Here is a 15,346-nt window from a genome sequence, read left to right as displayed (position 1 = left end):
CCATGTTAAAGCCCTACAATAATATCCTGTTCAGAAATATTAAGGCCATGTTATCCTGGGTAATTGTTTAATCAATCAGTAAAGTTCAGTACTCACTAATAGGTAGGTTAAACACAGTTTGTTTTGACACATGAAGATATGATCATACGGTGTGACACTAAATCATTTGGTGTGACATTCCAAATAGTGAAAAATCATACCTTTATTAATGATTAAACCAAAAAAATGTTTATGCATTACATAGAGAATATTATCAGGAAGAGTCACAAATATTTGTGTAATTTTAGAGAAAGTTTTGACAGAATACATTTAAAATATGTTGTAAGATCATGAACATGGGCCTCACACAGAGTGTCGATTATGAAAAAAACATACAGATATAATTAATTTTCAAAAAACTATAGTGGATCACTGGTTAGTTATGATAAAGGACTTTGATAAAGTGAGTAACTTAAGAAAGATGTACTCCATTTTCATTTTATGAACAATTATTTTCATGTCACACCATATGACGATTTTAGGCACAAGTACAACAAACTGCTGAATAAAGTCTGATTCCAATAAAATATCTAAAAACAGAATGTATTTCCATAAGGTTGAGAGTGAGTAGAACAAAAGTAAATAACTTTTATGCCTGCAATTTAAAGTTTTTTTAAAAACACATTTTTTGGGGCGTCACGTCACTGACCCACCTGTGTGTGTCCTGCAGTGCTGAGTTTAGCAACTGAAGCACTGTAGGGTTAGTACCCTAGATATACTCTGAGTGGGGGGCGGAATATAATACTCCGCCCACCTGGGGGCGCGCCGCCAACCTCTTAGATCTCCCCCCTGAACTCGCTACGTCATTCTTCCTGCGCCTAATATATCTATATTCAAAATGTTAAAATATGGACTTAAAGGGATATTCCACGTTCAACAGGGAAACAGTGGAAGGGCTTCTCTCCACCTACACACCCATTGTAACTTCAAACTTCATTTTAACCATGATAGATTCATTAAAAACACCCATTATATTTTCTGGTGACTCATACTACCCTCCTAATATGTGAGCAGGCCGTGTTTTATCCATAACTGTTTTCATTTATTTTTTATAATTATTTGGGAAAATGGAAAAAATGAAATACCAAAAATAATTATTAAAAATAAATGAAAAAGGTTATTGAAAAAAACACAGCCTGCTCACGTATTAGGAGGGTAATATGAGTCACCAGAAAAAAATAATGGGTGTTTTTAATGAATCTATCATGGTTAAAATGAAGTTTGAAGTTACAATGGGTGTGTGTGGGGAGAGGCCCTGGGCCTGGAGGGCCTGGTAACATTTACATCAAATATCTAAATATTGAATCAAGCAAATTAAAAACTGTCCAGGGTGTTCATAAAAGCCTGATTAGACAATAAAATGACCAAAAGTTTTTTGAAAGTGGAATATCTCTTTAAGACAGTTTTTCATCTCAGGTACTCAATTACTGAATGTCAAGTCTCCAGGTTTTCTTCAGAATATGCATGATACTGATTTACTATGACACATTAGGAGGCCACTAGGAGAGTGGGTCTCAGACTCATTTTCAAGGCTCTCATTAACACATAAGAGTGTACAAATGGAACCAAATGATTTGGTTCCATTTGTAGACATTTGTTAAAGGTCTGACTGTCTGAATGAGGCATTAGGCTATAGAAGTCTACAACTCCTGTAGAAAAGTCCTACAAGTCGAGTCACCAACCCCCTCCCTGATCTATTCCCTGGACTTGGCTCCACCCCTCACCTGCTCCCACTCAAAACTCCACACCTGCTCTCACTCAAAACTCCACACCTGCGCCCACTCACCCAATCAGTGACTGGTGCATACAGCTTCAGTGCCTAGCCATTAAGTTTGGCGGAGGCAGCACAACACCTACCTACAAGCCCTGTCCTGGAGGCACATTCCTAGTTATGCGTCACTGAAGTGAGTGAACTAAACTAAACTAAAACTAGTCAAACATGTTTACTTATTTGCATTCGCAATAACATTTATTTGTGTGCATGTGCGTGTGCACGTGATGTGATTGTTGCGTGCACTTGACAGCATTAAATTAGCGTTCCACCAGAGAGAAGTTACCAAAGCACAACTGGTGTAATAGTCTAATAAGTGTAATAGTTTAAAAAGTGTAGTGTTACAAGGGTGGTGCAGTTTAGTATGAGAAACGGCACATCATGTCTCTGTCCGTCCGTGTGCGTTTTTTTACTAAGGGTTTGCCATTCTGAAATCACTGTGATGTCAGGGGAACCACACTAACAGAATCCCTTTTATACCCATACTGTATATGGAGATCCCTGATATGTCATCAATATTAAGCCCATATCTAACAGGACTTCATATGGGAATGCCCATATATGGAGGCCACATCGGGCACATACCACACTAACAGAATCCATATATGGCCAAGACAGATGGCCACGACAGCCCATATATGTGTGTGGCTGGTTCTACAGGCAGATCTCCATATATGGACATAAAAGGGATTGTATACATGATGTCAGATGTCATAGACGTCATAGGACTTTCACATAACGAATAACTGAGTAAGCATGCATGTTTGGGGTTTACAGTACGATTAGTGTTAATTTTGCGGCTTTATCAACCACTTAAATCCCAGCATCGGTTTCATGAGAAAAGCTTCCACTGAAAATAGCAGATCGACAAGCTCACAACGTGACGCAATTCTTGGCCATCTGGCCAATATACAGTGATGTATATCGGACCAGTTACCCATATATGGAGATGCATGTACTGTATGTGGTGATATGCTGTGAGAGCCCAAACATGTGAAAGTCCTATGATGTCTATGACATCTGACAAATACCCATGGAGATCTCTGTCTGTAGAACCAGCCACACAGATATGGGCTGTCTTGGCCATCTGTCTTGGCCATATATGGATTCTGTTAGTGTGGTATGTGGCCGATTTGGCCTCCATGGGAATTCCCATATGAAGTCCTATTAGATATGGGCTTAATATTGATGACATCAGGGAACTCCATATATGGGCATAAAAAGGTCCATGTGGTTCATTTGTATAACTAATAGGGAATAGGGCTATATCAAACATTTTGCTAAAGTTACTTTCCTTAATTAGGAAGTCCTTGACAAGTTCATGTCATAGGCATGCTGCATGCTGCTTTCAAATTCATTTTACTACACAGAGTAAGATAATATGGGTTTATATTAATTTAGTCAGGAACATTCACGTCAAGTCATTTAACCATTTATTGCAAAACGGAATACACAATAAGCAGATTTAACCATTTATTGCATAAATGGAATACAGTTAATCTTGGCGTTTAAAGGGCTTCGCGATAGGAGATGCTCCCTGAAATTTTGTGTAAGCTTTTCTGAGCATGCTAAACAAAATCAGGGAACGTAATCAATACCCCCCATAGGGATACAATAGCAGAATAAAGGCAAACATTGACGTGTAACTTAGTCAAAATTACAGTATTTGAGCTCAACCTTGACATGTAACATAGTAAAAAGCTTAAAGTTGTACTATGTAACTTTTTTTATAAAACAAATCTTAAAATTCTCCTAACTATTAAATCACAAAAGTTTTAGAAGATCCGCGCCGTGAATTTCAGCCTGTAAAGCCTTCTCTATATGTAAACTGAGATCCTTGCCGTGGACCGGATCTCGCGCCAAAATTGCGTCATCACACTACCGGCCAATCACAGCGAGGGTTATACAACTGCCGGCCAATCACAGCGCATCTTGAAGTGGGGTCGCTATGGCAGCCATATTTGTTGTCGCCCGTTTGTACCATCCCTTCTCTAGGTAATTTCGCCTACCAGGCAGGGTGAAGGAGTCCGTATCTCTGGAATTACTGAACGCACAGGAACAAGGGACCCCTTAAAAGATAGATCTCAGCGAGGTGGAGGCAGACGCGGGGGTCTGAAGGTACGAAAAACGTCCGAAAGACGCGGACGCGACCGCGGTTTGCTATAGGGCTAATGACCACTAGTTGGGCATCTTACACAGTATAGCTTTAACATTGACATGAACTTAGACAAAATCACAGTATTTGAGCTTAACCACATTGACATGTAACTTAATCAGACAATCACAAGTATTGAGCTTAGCCAGACTGATCGTGCAAAGGTAGAGGCTGGGGTGGAGGAGGCAGCAAGCAGCAAATGATTCCGAGGCTTCGGAAACCAAGCATTGGTAGAGAAGCAAGCCATATTTAAAGGAGCCTTCCCTACTGATTGAGCTTTGATTGGAGTATGATGTGACATAAGTCATGTGACATAATGACAGCAGATATGTTAATGAGGTATGAGAACAGAGCTGACTGACATCTGACTACAGCTGAGCAGCGACTTGACTCACATGTCCTGCATAAACTAACGCTGAAGCTTCATTTGTGGGCTCGCCTGAAATTATTATTTCAGGCCAGCATCATTATTTATTTATCTATCAAGTTCTCCCCGACAGTACAAAGGCAGGGCCCTTAGCCAATGAGGTACCCAAAGGGTAGATATCTGTGCCCATACATGGTGGAGTTAAACTAATAACTAAAATATAATTCAAAGATACTGGTTTCCTGTGGGACCACAGGGTTTAGGAGGCAGTATTGGTGATCTGTTTAAAGGAGGACTTCACCACTTTTCAACCTGTCTTCATATAATGGGTCCTCACTGTTCATAAAATAGCACCATTTTTTTCTACTCAGTCTGGGTCTCATAGGAGAGCTGTGGGCGGGTCAAATCCATCCACCAGTGACATCGTTTGACTTTTTAAAACAATATTTTTGGGGAAAAAAATTGCAACTTTTCAGGAATAGAAAGCCTGCAGTTTCGATTAGCTTGGATTCCCCATTGATTGATTGGATTTGACCCATAGGAGAGCCTACAGCTCTTCTATCAGACCCAGACTGAGTAGGAAAAGATTGTGCTATTTTATCATGAACATTAGTGACTGAGGACCTATTATATGAAGACAGGTTGAAAAGTGGTGAAGTCCTCCTTTAAGCAGCATTTTTATTTAGGTTTAGTCATAGTCTTTTGAATTAAAAAATCCTTTATTAGTAGTCCTGACTAAATCTACAGTTGATTTAGTCCAGTGTTTCTCAAATGGGGTTACGTGTACCCCTAGGGCAGGGGTGGGCAACTTTGATGATGTCGAGGGCCACTATATTTCCACCTTCACTCCAGAGGGCCACATTGCATATTGCTACGTCCTACTTTGTCATTCTAGTATCTCAAACAAAAGAAGAAAAAATAGCAGATCTACAAGCTTGTAGATCGGCTATTTTTACCTCTTTTGAATTCGAATCCTGATTTATTTTTATTTTTTTATCCTGAAATGTAACATTTTGATTCAATTTCAAACGCATTTAGTTATATACTCATGTTAACTTCATGAACCTAAATACATTGGACATAAAAACAATACATTTTAATACTACTATACTAGTCATTAAGCTACTAAAATAGACTGACGGAATTAAAGCAAGTCATGTTTGGAATTACAGCTTAAATCAATAATATATCAGTATTCTGGTATTAACCTGAGGGCCGCATTAAGTGAAGGTGGGGGCCGCATGTGGTCCCCGGGCCGGCAGTTGCCCATGTATGCCCTAGGGGTATGCAGAGGCACTACAGGGGGTACTTGAGAGATGGAAATTGATAGAAATGGAAACATTGATTTTACTGATAAAACTTGACAAATGTACAGTACGTGAACATGCTGCTGTAAAGCTCTAAAGACCCACTCCACACCTCCTTTAATTATCAGAAAAAAATCTCTGATCAATAAAACTATATGCTACGAATCGTCCACACCCTGAAAATGTTCCTAAATGAATTTATGGGATCCTAAACTTTACCCCTCATTTAGAATGCCACGATCTTTTAATATTCCACTACAGTATGTCACACCTGCAGAACAACCCTAATATGCCACATCCCTGTTATCAACCCCCAATTGCAATATTAGACTAATTATGTCTTATCAGGGCTCAACATTTTGAATAGGCCTATAGCCTACTTTTTAATGTCTGTTATGTTTATTATCATTGGAATTTCTAAGTTATTATGAATTGCAATGTAAATATTGTAACCTAGTTTTGATATAATTTTTTGATGTAGGCAGGGATAGAAAACATTTAATTGTGTTCTGTCCAAATCTGATCCTAATCCTGATCTTTTCCTGGTATGTTTCCCAATCAGAGGCTGACTTTGTGCATGCATAAACATGTGAGATGGGAGGGGACTAAGCTCCATGAAGACGACGTGATTGGCCTGTCCCTGGCTGGGCCTGGATGACATCACAAATAGAACTGTGTGTCAAACCTGCTGTCATAGGGGCGGGCCAATGGAGGCCATTTTTGGGTCTAAATTGCAATTAGATGCTTTATACTATAGCAAAGCTGAGTGACAAATACCACTAAGATTTTCATAGAAAAGCTCCAAAAACATATTAAATACTCAAAAAACATGATTTGGCCAGAGTGGGTCTTTAAACCAAGTTAAGTAAGAATTCTGACTAGCAAATGTTACTGAATAGAAAACAACATTGACAATGAAAAGTGATTTTTTTTTTTAGATGTCAGTATATTTCGATCAAAATGTTGTCGATTAAAGGAGTAGTTCGCCCCCAAAATGACTTTTTTTTTTATTGATTACTCAGGTCATGGAGACTTGAGTTCAATAATATTATTAGGTTTTTGTCGCATTCCTAAGAATAAAATTTGATTACAATAAATTTACCTCCATTGATTGGAAATGCGACAAATACAAAAAAATATTACTGAACTCAAGTCTCCATGTTGTGAGTAATCAATAGAAAAAAATCATTTTGGGGGTGAACTACTCCTTTAAAGGGGATACTTGGATTCAGAAATCAGGAAAAGGGGGTGCTGAAGCCCAAAACGTTTGAGAACCATTGATTTAGTGGACTAAAATGTATTTTGGTGGGCCTTAATGGGCGTTGTAATGGCTGATTTAGTGATTTTGCATTTGGTTGCATGCTGAAAATAGCGATCTAGAAGCTCATAACGTGCCGCACTGTGACGCATTGTGAGCTTCTAGATCTGCTATTTTCAACTGTGCTTTACACTAAAGCACAGTTGGATGTCATTTATTGTTTTGTTTTGCCATTATTGCCACCATCTTTCAAAAAAGGTTGGGGTCCCATTGACTTAACAGAAAGAAAAATCACACCCGTGTGAAGTGGAGCTGTGTGTGTGTGTGTGTGTGTGTGTGTGTGTGTGTGTGTGTGTGTGTGTGTGTGTGTGTGTGTGTGTGTGTGTGTGTGTGTGTGTGTGTGTGTGTGTGTGTGTGTGTGTGTGTGTGTGTGTGTGTGTGTGTGTGTGTGTGTGTGTACCGATTTTTGTGACATTTGAAGAAAATATGTAGGAGAAGGAGCAAAAAGTGTGTTTTGGAGAAAATTCAAGATGGCGGAAAATCTATCATGGCGCAAATGGGCGTGGCCTATATGGGGAGATGCGTCATGACCCAAGGAATCCAGGGAAAAAATATTTTTAATTTTCCGACCTACGGTTCAAGAGTTACAGGCCAAAACGTAAAGTGGGGTGTTATGGCGCCACCATGCGGCCAAATGACACAATTATTTTTTATTTAATCCTTGAAATCATTATGAACCTCCTCTCCAAGTCTTGAAACTCTAGCCCCTATGGTTTGCGAGAGACAAATAATTGAATGTGAGTTTTTGCAATTCCCATTATAAGTCAATGGGGAAAATTAATTCACTAATAAATTAATATCAATTAAACTATAGAACCTTTCTCTTAGAAAAGTAATAGCCCACGATTCCCGAGTAAGCCGGTCGATTTGACATATGGCGCGAGTGTGTGGTGGCAAAACTGTGGGACTAGTGGCGTGCCGAAGTTTAGGAAGTTCAGGCTACACACACACAGACAGACAGACAGACAGACACACACACACACAGACCCACACAGCCACGTATAGGGAGCCTGTGCTTCACACAGCTCCAAAAACTGCTTTATGTAGAATGTGAGGGGTCAAACCTTTTTTTTTTTTGTTCATGATTCTGAATCCATTGCAAGCATTTGTTTTGCACGAAAAGCATTCCTTGGGCTAAAAACGGCTCCCACAAAACTGTGGAAAGTGATGACTCATCACTAAACCATAGTTTTGTGGGGGCCGTTTTAGCACAAGGAATTTTTTCGTGCAATACAAATGCTTGCATTGGATTCAGAATCATGACTCCTCACATGCTACTTAAAGCAGATTTTTTTTTCTTTCTATAAAGTCATTGGGACCCCAAATTTTATTTTTTTAAATGGTGACCATATTGCATTTTTTGAGTGGCTAACATGCTCTTTGGAAATGGCATATGCTATTTGGTAGACAATATTTTAGGCCAATACAAAAAACGATATACCCCACCTCGGGGGGCCAGCTGGACTATTAGGCTTTTAGGCCATCAGGCTGAGAAAATGAGCCACTCTGCTCCCCAGGCAACAAGGTCTGCAGTACTTAGTTCCAGCTTAGTGGTTAGACTGTCCTCCTCCTTAGGGCTAAACTCTGTTAGCTGGATATGAAGCCTACTTCTGCGTTCTCCTTGAAGTTGCTGTTCCACTTTATGTTTTCAATCGACAGTTTAAAGTCTCTCTTTTTTTTAATGTATTTTTTATTTACAGTTTGTTACATGTACAAAACTTTACAGGGTCAACATCATTACATCATTGTAATTATCACACTTTAGTCCATATCAGACATTCATGGTGTCATTCCATTGGGTTTGATATTCAGTCCATTTCTCCCATTTCTCAAGGAACCGTTCTTCTTGTATCCTGAGTTTGTGTGTAAATCTCACATATATTTCCTCCACTGCTCACTAGTTGGATTAAAGTCTCTTTAAAATCATCATGATATGCATATAGTAATGTATGGTCTTATTAATGATAAGATAGTACTGGTTCTGTTGAGTGAAGACCCGCCCTCCAGCCAATAGCATTCATTAGTGTGGTTGCCATAGGCAACCGGACTATAGTACTTTTTCAACTTCATAGAGTAAACCCAAAGGTTTGCTGGACCAGGCTACTCCTCCGTACTCCCACAGCTCTGGTGGCTCACACTCCTGTCACATGTCAAATGTGAATGATCAAGATGTATAAAATCGGGCTAAAGTGGATTAATGTATGTTTTACAATATAATCAGTTATATCTGCAAAGTACTACCGTAGCAACTAAAGTTTTCAAATAAATGTCCCTGGGACATGTTGTCCCGTCAGATGGACCGGCTTCATTGGACCATCTCCGCTTACATTCTGCTAAGAGATAAGTTGTTGTTGAGAAAATGTATTTGTGAATTACTTTTCCCCATTGACTTGAATAGGAAAATGTAAAAACAGCAACCACACTTGTAATTTCCCAGAATTGCATCATTCTAGTTACGGTTGTGTGGTTGCCCGACAGGCAACACACTATAGTCCTGGGGAAACGTTATTTTCACCACTAGATAAACTTTTTTGTGAATCAGATGTCATTGGAAATCGAGTAGTCCTGGGGAAACTTTATTTTCTTCACTACAGTATAGATACCGGTACACTTTTTTGTGAATCAGATGCAAATGGAAATTGAAGGAAAACATTTGAGGAGTGGTGCTAGTTCGAGTATTGGTTGAGCTTCACATGACAGTTCACTTGTTGCAGAATATAGTCACACTCGTCTGAGGACGACATAGTGTGAGAGAGAGAGAGAGAGAGAGAGAGAGAGAGAGAGAGAGAGAGAACCACACTTGCAATTTCCAATTGCATATTTCTAGTTTGATTCATTACGGACTTGAAATTGCTCTAAATATGCTTAATTTACGGTTTGTAGAAACAAAGGGTGTCACGTTGTCCATTGTTGAAGCGGTGAAAGCCGCTTCCAAGGAGTGGCTTTGTCTGTCCCGTACATGTCCCGTGCCAGAGGTGGGGATTGGTCAAGCTTCACATGACAATTTGGCCCTCCAGACAAAATCATTCAGAATTCATAAAAATATAGACTAAAGCACATAGAAAGTATAGATCTAGAACACAGAATGTATAGATCTAGAACACAGATTTCATAGCTCTAGAACACATAGAATAAAGATTCACCGCTTCACTTTGAACCGAGGTTTGATTTTTCTTTCAGTCTCTGGTCTGCCCTGAGACTGGGAGGTTGCAGGGTTTAATTCCCCTGCCAGGGTTAAACCAATACAAAAATGGGAGCCAATGCGCTTCCCTGCTTTGCACTCAGCATCAAGATAAGTCCCTGGGACATACTGATCATGTTGAGGAGAAGTCCCTGGGACATACTGTTCACGTTGAGGAGAAGTCCCTGGGACATATTGTTCATGTTCAGAAGTCCCTGGGACATAGTGTTCATGTTTGAGGGGTTTACTGTACTGTGCTGTACCTGTACATCAAGCTGTCTGCCTGTAGACACCCCTGCCCATATGGACCACATGGCTTAAGTCTTGCAATCCCACATTTGACCACCACAGGTGACTAGGGATGGAGCTCGAAACAAGGGCCTGCTACAAACCTGATAACAAATGTATTGAGTACCCGGTATCAATAAGCTTGTTATCGAGCATAGCGGCCCATGACATCATGTTTAAACAATCAAGACAAGAGGCGATCAAGAAATGATTAAAGTATTCATAATATAAAGCCATTTAACACTTATTGCACACTAATGAATGATTGTTTTAATGATATTTAATGATAATATGTGTTACTTTTGTCAATTGTCATCTTCATAGATGGTGGTCAGCCACAAACTCACAGTCACAACAACTGGCCAATAATAAAAAGATACCAGTTCTGTTCAGAATTTTGTCTCGCGTCTTTCCACAAAATATTAGAAAATGCTCAATAGTGGGCTTGATAAAAGCCCGGCTCAATAAGCAGGATCAATAAGGTGCTCGTTATCAATAAACATTAGCAAGCTCCATCCCTACAGGTAACTACCGTGCTTCTGGGGACTTGGAATGATGTCACTAATGTTACCAAAGACAATGCCAAAATAAAAAATCAAACCTTGGTTCGAAGTGAAGCGTGACTTTTTATTCTATGTGTTCTAGAGCTATGAAATCTGTGTTCTAGATCTATACATTCTGTGTTCTAGATCTATACTTTCTATGTGCTTTAGTTCTATATTTTTATGAATTCTGAATGAATGAATGATTTTGTCTGGAGGGCCAAATTGGCATGTGAAGCTTGACCAATCCTCAATTGGTCTAGCATGCACGGGACATGCACGGGACAGACAACATTGACCAATCAGATGGTCGGGACATGTACGGGACAAAGCCACACCTTGGAAGCGGCTTTCACCGCTTCAAAAACAAGACAGGATTCAATAACAGTGTGGATCCCATGTGGGACTAATATACTACAGAGTTCACAGTGGAAGAAAAATACAATTCTGAAGCGTGTTGGTAATCTTTTGATTTAGTTGAGTTCTGTGAACCATGAACACTGTAAATGACTGTTGCTCACATTTCATTTGCAGGCGTCCACTAAGTAGCCTACAGTAACTGTCCATTCTTATATCTAATGCTTGGCTTGGATATCAGCTCAATGGAGGAGAGAGCAAAAGAGAAGAAAAAAATCACACCCGTGTGAACTGCATGAGCGGTGGTGGTGGAGGCTGCGTAACAGCACTACTGGGTGCAGCGGGGGTTGCAGTATTAAAGTTATGGCAAACAATTGTTCTTTCATTCATATTTCAACTTAAAAGAGACTTCAGCACATAAAATAAATGCAATGATATTTATTAAAAAAAGTTTACAAGTGAATAGAATTAAACATGAAGGAATGAATTAGATTAATGCTTTGGTGCGGGCCCCATTGGAGGATGGGATCAGAAGCCTTAGATCAGACGTCACCAAGGTTTCCAACTTCTGTCCTCCTCTCCCACTCGCAGCTCTCCTTTACTTTTCCCAAAGCATATCTTTGTTTTCTGCATTCATTCCTGATGGAGATCATCTGGATGTTCTCATCTGTTGCAGTGGTGTCTGCTCTGGTGCAGTTCAGTTGCTAGTAGGAGAGTCCTCTCATTCTCCTGTGTGATTCTGTCAGGCTGCCGTCTTCAGCCATCCTGGCCCCTACGCGTAGGGATTCCCAGGGAGGCGTCATCAATCTACCAAGCGGCAGAGGCAACCAATGGGGAGGGAGGGGTGGCATCATCATCAATGAGGCTATGCCACACCACCATTGCCTACTCTAGAGCAGTGGTTCTCAACCTGGGGTCCAGGGGGTCCCCAGCCAGGCTATATGATTAACGCTAGGAACCAAATGGACCCTCACCTGCAGGATTCTACAGAGTAGATCCGTGTCCCCAGGGATAAAAGACGTATCAACTGGGGGTCCGCATGCAGTCCTATAATGCCTATCAAGCTGGGGGTCCTTGAAATGGCCAGGATCGAGAATCACTGCACAGCACTAGTGTAGGCATTTAGCTAACCTCATCCTCCCCCTCCACAGGGCGGAGGAGGGGGTCCTCCTCTGTGGTTGATCCTGCCGGTCTTCCCGTCCTCAGGAGCAGAGGGAGGAGGAGCACTAGGCTGGAGGAGAGTCTGGAAGAAGCCACGGACGAAGGCCAGCGCTCCCACGAACAGGTCGGCCATCTTGGACAGTCCCCATGGCTTGCGGTCAACGACCTTACCGTCAGATATGTACACCATCTACACTGCTGCCTTGGTGGCTCTTCTGGATATATGGACTGATCAGCTGCTGGAGACCAGCTCTGTAGAACAATGCTGTCCTATCCTGCATACACACACTTATTATATATAGCACAGATATGGAGTCATGCGTTACAGATGACTGACGTCATAGACACGTCCATGTATGGAGTTCCACCTTCCTGGTTTTGTTAATTTGTACTAGACCGAATATGGAGATCTCTGATGACATCAGTATATGACATCAGTACATATCGGTTGGATCATCGGTTCCGGACGTTCGCTTACCTGACCAACATTATTATTTACTATATATACTGTATATCACATATAGGCCCTATAGGAAGTTAGGAACTGCTATATCTATATAGTAGAGGGGTTACACTGAAACCTTATGGGTCTGTAACTCTGAGAGTGTAAAAACGGAAGGGTCCATTTGGTTCTGTGGTGGTCCTTGAAATGATAAAGTTTGAGAGCCACCAGTTCTTTTAATTGTCTAGCAGACGTGAAGTCCACAGCTCTGACAGTGTGATAGAACCCGTTCTGGAAACGCTTCCTAAGGTGATGGAACCGATTCTGGTTCCTCAATGTTGGATCCGGTTCCTCCGGATCCGGATCCCAACTCTAGTTGCCACTAGAGTCCTCTCATTCTCCTGTGTGATTCTGTTTAGCTGCCGTCTTCAGCCATCCTGGACCCTACATGTAGGGACTCCCAGGAAGGCGTCATCAATCTACCATGTGGTAGAGGCAACCAATGGGGAGGGAGGTGTGGCGTCATCATTGATGAGGCTGTGCCACGCCCCCCAATGCCTACACTAGAGCAGTGGTTCTCAACCCAGGGGTTCCAGGGGGTCCCCAGCTGGGCTATATGATTATAGTTAGGAACCAAATGGACCCTCATAGGCCTGTCATTTAACACTGCAGGACTCTACAGAGTAAATCGGGGTCCCCAGGGATAAAACGTGTATCAACTGGGGGTCCCGGGGTCCTAATTGCGACCAACAGTTTACTCTCAGAACCGTCAGAGCTTGACCATAATGGTCCGTCCGTCCGGACGGGTAACACCTGACACTGTGGTTCCCTTGACAAATCACTGTGTCATCACAGGTGACATCACAGGTCGCTTTTCATTGCTTGAGAATCACTGCACAGGACTAGTGTGGGCGTTTAGCTATAGTGCCACCCTGACCTGGGGCCGCCCGGGTAGGCTAGACAGTCTACTCTGTGGTTGATCCTGCCGGTCCGCCTGTGGGAGGAAGAGGGAGGAGCACTAGGCTGGAGGAGAGTCTGGAAGAAGCCACGGACGAACGCCAGCGCTCCCTGGAACAGGTTGGCCATCTTGGACAGTCCCCATGGCTGGCGGTCAACGCCCTTAGCCTCGGATACGTACACCATCTACACTGCTGCCTCGGTTCTTCTGGATATATGGACTGATCGGCTGCTGGAGACCGGCTCTGTTGCTTAATGCTGTCCTGAACCGTACGCCAGCACTTATATACAGTGTTATTGAGCAGCGCAAATGCCTAAATATGGAGTCATGCATCATAGATGACTGACGTGTCCATGTTTGGAATTCCACCCAGCCTGGCAAAGAAAGATATGCATTTGCACCTAGTTTTGTTATTTTACTATAGACCATATACTGTATGGAGATCTCTGATGTCATACTTTACACTAGTTTTGTTATTTTACCATAGACCATAATATGGTCTATAGTATATGGAGATCTCTGATGTCATACTGTACACTAGTTTTGTTATTTTACTAATGACCGTATATATGGAGATCTCTGATGTCATACTGTACACTACTTTTGTTATTTTACTATAGACCATATATGGAGATCTCTGATGTCATACTGTACACTCCATAGGCAAATCAGTTGGGAGAGTGTTTTTTGCAGGTCTTTCAGTCCGAGTTTATCAAAATGCACCTGGGTTAAGGCAGCGGAAGCTTGTGATTGGCTGCGCGGAGGTGCCGAAAGTCAGGGGGACGGAGATACACCTAAACCTAACCTTAACCTTAACCCTAACCCTAACCTCAGTTAAACTAACGCTGGCAAATGCTAACCTGGTGAAAAGCTAACCTGCCGACTCTGGCAAATGCTAACCGGGTAAACTGGTCGGACCAACAGTGCTTAACCCAGTTACTTTTTTAATAGTCTCCCCATATCAGTTGGATAAGCGGTTAGATCACTTGTTGAGTAGAATCCTACGTTTACATCCTGCAACCACTGAACCCAGCAGAGCAGCTTATCAAGCCGGACAGCCTCAGCGTGGTTATGAAGTGGAGGATGATGATGATATCATGTCTCCAGGTGGTGGTGCGACTGGGCCACCAGCGATGGAGGATTCATAATTACAGGGTTCCCACGGTCATGAAATTCCTGGAAATATTTTGAAATTAGAAAAATATGTTTCCAGTACTCCTGGAAGGTCCTGGAAAAAATAGCTATGCATTGTCTTTGGTTATTGATTTTGTTAATACCTCTGAAGTGACAAATTAAACATGGGCCAAAATTGTCAAATATTAGAGGCAGAAATTTTGAAAATAGCCGATCTACATGCTCACAACGCCTCGCAACGCGAGGCGTTGTGAGCATGTAGATCAGCTATTTTCACAATAGAACCGTGTTATACAAAATTCCTCTACTCTTAGTGCTCGTCAGGA

At 41.5% G+C, this 15,346-nt stretch overlaps 1 protein-coding gene across 1 annotated transcript in view; it reads left to right on the top strand.

The window, feature by feature from the left end:
* The window catches only part of ripor3 (RIPOR family member 3), a 91,643-nt gene that overhangs the window by 46,519 nt on the left and 29,778 nt on the right, over positions 1–15,346 (top strand). The window lies entirely within an intron of this gene.

This window comes from Nannobrachium achirus, assembly GCF_963921795.1.
Source record: "Nannobrachium achirus genome assembly, chromosome: 6".
In the NCBI taxonomy this organism is placed as follows: domain Eukaryota; kingdom Metazoa; phylum Chordata; class Actinopteri; order Myctophiformes; family Myctophidae; genus Nannobrachium; species Nannobrachium achirus.
The sequence above is the reverse complement of the archived record's forward strand: the minus strand, read 5'-3'. Positions and strand labels throughout refer to the sequence as shown.